Raw genomic sequence first — 5,000 nt, forward strand, 5'->3', positions numbered from 1 at the left:
GAGACGCAGAGAGAGAGATAGAGAGGGCGAGAGGGAGAGAGAGAGAGAGATGAGAGAGGGCGAGAGGGAGAGACACAGAGAGAGAGGGAGAGAGAGAGAGAGAGAGAAGAGAGAGAGAGAGGGCGAGAGGGAGAGACACAGAGAGAGAGAGAGAGGGAGAGAGAGAGAGAGAGAGAGAGAGAGGGCGAGAGGGAGAGACACAGAGAGAGAGAGAGGGAGAGACACAGATGGAGAGAGAGAGGGAGAGACACCGAGAGAGAGAGAGGGAGACACATTGAGAGAGAGAGATGGAGAGAGAGAGGGAGAGGGAGATAAAGAGAGAGGGAGAGACACAGAGAGAGGAGAGAGGGAGAGGGAGAGACAGAGATTAAGAGAGAGGGAGAGAGAGAGAGAGGGAGAGACACAGAGAGAGGGAGAGAGAGAGAGAGAGAGAGAGACGGAGATAAAGAGAGAGGGGAGGGAGAGAGAGGGAGAGACAGAGAGAGAGAGAGAGTTTATCAAAGTGATAGAATAAAGAGACATTGAACACGGCCATATTAAAAAGACATGCGGCTGTTTCAATATTTAAAAATCCCATTTGCTTCGACAGAAGTGCTTTTTCATTCAAGAGCATATGGCATCACTACCTGCTCTCTCTCTCTCTGTCTTCTCTCCCTCCCCTCTCTCTCTCTCTCTCTCCTTTCTCGCTCTCTCTCTCTGTCTCTCTCTCTCTATCTCTCTGTCTCTCTCTGTCTCTCTGTCTCTATCTCTCTCTCTCTCTCTCTCTCTCTGTCTCTCTCTCTCTCTCTTTCTCTCTCTCTGTCTCTCTCTCTGTGTGTCTCTTATCTCCCTCAAAGACAATGAGAACGAGGGAGAAAAAGGGAGAGGAGGCGAAAGAAGAAAAAGAGATACTTTCAAACAGACATTCAGACATTGAAGAATCATTCAATTATGGGCAGCGTGATGTAAAATAATTACCTGACTGGCTTTCCTGTAACGAGCGCCGCTAATTAGCCAGAGACATTTGTTTTGGAGGGGAGGGGAATAGAAAGTCCCAAACTCCCAACAGCAGTGAGGAGAAAAATAAAATGTAGTACGTCGAGCTACAGTACAGTAGCACCTTTCCCTTATTCCCTAACACACGCACACACGCACACACACACACACACACACACAACACACACGCGCACAGAAATGAGTGTGTGAGTGTGTTGGCACAGCATAGAGTTGGGAGTGTGTGCGTGTGTATGTATATGTGTGTGTGTGTGTGTGTGTGTGTGTGTGTGTGTGTGAGTGTGTGTGTATGTGTGCACACACGGCATGGTAAAGAGTTGGGAGTGTAAGAAAAGATCCTTCTTCTCTTAATTAGCCGAGCAACATTAACGGCTCCTCTTAGTAAATTGAACCTTTGTCTCCCCTGCCTCCACGGTTTGATTCCAGCACCTGTCACAACAACACCCCCAACCCCACCCACCACTAATACCTCCACACACACACACAACACACACACACACACACACTCAACACAACACACACACACACACACACACACACACACACACACACACACACACACACACACACACACACACACACACACACACACACCACAAACACACACACCCCACCCAGATTGTAGTCATTATGCAAAACTCTACCAGAACGGGCCCAGCGTGAGCGGAAGAAAACACCAATTATTTCTGATATTCTGTTATTTAGGCCGTATTGACATTCAGGTACTCTCTCTCTCTTCTCTCCTCTCTCCTATCTCTCTCTCTCTCTCTCTGTCTCTACCTCTCTCTCTCTCTCTCTCTCTCTCTCTCTCTCTCTCTGTCTCTACCTCTCTCTCTCCTCTCTCTCTCTCTCTCTCTCTATCTCTCTCTCTCTCCTATCTCTCTCTCTCTCTCATGTCTCTACCTCTCTCTCTCGCTCAGTCTGACTCTTTCACACATTCAACACCTGAGGAAAAGTGTCAGCTTGAACTTGACTTTGTTTTTACTTGTTTTAGTTGTTTTAGTGCAACTGGCAAGGCTCCACTTACACAGTGTACACAAGTGTGTGTGTGTGTGTGTGTGTGTGTGTGTGTGTGTGTGTGTGTGTGTGTGTGTGTTAGGGATGCACGATATTGGATTTTCCAACTCCTTTGACCGATGGTCAATACCGATACATGCACACATGTTCCTGGAGGGGAGGGGCAGAGAGATGGTCAAAAGACCACAGCTGGCCTGAATCTGGCGTGTCATGACTGCTGTCGTCCTGTAGAGACAGACCTCCATGCCCCTAACCACCATGTGACGTCCTCACATGTGCGTTCACATGCGGTGCAGAGACAGGCGGTTGCAGAGACAGGAGGTGCAGAGACAGGAGGTGCAGAGACAGGCTGTGCAGATAGAGACAGGTGGTGCAGAGACAGGAGGTGCAGAGACAGGTGGTGCAGAGACAGGAGGTGCAGAGACAGGAGGTGCAGAGACAGGAGGTGCAGAGACAGGAGGTGCAGAGACAGGCTGTGCAGATAGAGACAGGTGGTGCAGAGACAGGAGGTGCAGAGACAGGTGGTGCAGAGACAGGAGGTGCAGAGACAGGAGTTGCAGAGACAGGTGGTGCAGAGACAGGCGGTGCAGAGACAGGCGGTGCAGAGACAGGATGTGCAGAGACAGGAGGTGCAGAGACAGGAGGTGCAGAGACAGGCGGTGCAGAGACAGGCGGTGCAGAGACAGGAGGTGCAGAGACAGGTGGTGCAGAGACAGGAGGTGCAGAGACAGGAGGTGCAGAGACAGGAGGTGCAGAGACAGGCGGTGCAGAGACAGGAGGTGCAGAGACAGGTGGTGCAGAGACAGGCGGTGCAGAGACAGGAGGTGCAGAGACAGGTGGTGCAGAGACAGGCGGTGCAGAGACAGGCGGTGCAGAGACAGGCGGTGCAGAGACAGGGGGTGATGTACTGTACACTGTGACAGATACACTGTGGTCATTGTCTCTCTGGCCTCTTTCTACCCGCAGGCTAATCATGCATGATCATCACTGTCGACTGCCATGTTTGCTGTCACACACACACACACACACACACACACACACATACATGCACACACACACACACACACACACACACACACACACACACACACACACATACATGCACACGCACACACGAACACACACACACACACACACACACACACACACACATACATGCACACACACACACACACACACACACACAACACACACACACACACACACACACACATGCACACACTAGTGGCCTGGTTTTCTAACTGATTTGACAGGAAGAAGAGCTCAATCACAGAAACAGAGTCACCCAAACCTAATAGAATTCCACTCTAACAAGTGTTTTAGTCATTATGAATACTAATGACTATTATATATGATTATATATATATTACTAATGACTATTGTGTATATGATTATATATATTTCTAATGACTATTATATATATTACTAATGACTATTTGACTGAAGCTTTGCAGAGCTGTCAGGTCCACAGTTTGAACAGTTGACCTGGACATCCTGCCTCTAAGCACTGATCCTAGAGGCCTCTCACAGCAGATTGAGTCTTAAAATGTGGCTGTTTCAGCTGCCACAAGGGGTAGGGGGGGGTAGTGCGGGCAGTAGTGAAAACCCTCGCTGTCAGGTGAAAATAAGTGACTGGCGTATTACATGTATCCGAGGATGTGTGCTGTATAGTCTACAACTCTCCCCAGATTGGCAGACGGGGGTGGAGCAACGACACCGATATGGAGTTTTGAGTTTTTAATTGAAGCTGATAATTTGCTGCCGATATTAAATCTCTTTAACCACTTTCGGGCCAAACACTTCCTGTTTCCACAGAAGTCTAATTCTTCCCAGGGTGAAACACCTCTGAAACAGCATTTTAGACCATCAAGTCAAGTATAAATAAAAATAATAAAAAATAAACTTGTATCTGCTCGGACCGGGCCGATATCTGAGTTGGAATAAAAAAGCGATAGCGATCTGATGTCAGCGTCTACTCAGTTGCACCCCACAGCACAACACGGACAAACAGCAGCAGCCTCAGTACAGTAACTAACTGCTGTGTGAATGTGGGATGGATGCAGGGTAGATGTTTCCTCCTGTAAGAGTGAGTTCTTCTCTCCCTCCTCTCCTCCTGTCAGCCTCACTAAACACAGAGGCTGCTTAACAAATGTTCACCACTATTAATCCTGCTCCGTTCACCGGCCGGGCTTTCTTCACTGCTGCGGGGGTCTGTCCGCACCGCTGTGACCGCTATTGTAGCTCACCCAGGAGGGGAGAGAGAGGCACACACACACACGGGACAGAGACAGGAGGAGGGGGAGAGAGAGGCACACACACACGGGACAGAGACAGGAGGGGGAGAGAGAGGCACACACACACACGGGACAGAGACAGGAGGGGGGAGAGAGAGGCACACACACACACGGGACAGAGACAGGAGGAGGGGGAGAGAGAGGCACACACACACACGGGACGGAGACAGGAGGAGGGGGAGAGAGGCACACACACACACGAGACAGAGACAGGAGGGGGAGAGAGGTACACACACACGGGACAGAGACAGGAGGGGGAGAGAGGTACACACACACGGGACAGAGACAGGAGGGGGAGAGAGAGGCACACACAACACTACGGGACAGAGACAGGAGGAGGGGGAGAGAGGTACACACACACACGGACAGAGACAGGAGGAGAGAGAGGCACACACACACGGGACAGAGACAGGAGGGGGAGAGAGGCACACACACACGGGACGGAGACAGGAGGAGGGGGAGAGAGGTACACACACACGGGACAGAGACAGGAGGGGGAGAGAGAGGCACACACACACACACACACGGGACAGAGACAGGAGGAGGGGGAGAGAGGCACACACACACACACACACACACACACACACACACGGGACAGAGACAGGAGGAGGGGGAGAGAGAGGCACACACACTACACACACACGGGACAGAGACAGGAGGAGGGGGAGAGAGGCACACACACACACACACACACAG

Source organism: Poromitra crassiceps, assembly GCF_964638095.1.
Source record: "Poromitra crassiceps genome assembly, chromosome: 28".
In the NCBI taxonomy this organism is placed as follows: Eukaryota; Metazoa; Chordata; class Actinopteri; order Beryciformes; family Melamphaidae; genus Poromitra; species Poromitra crassiceps.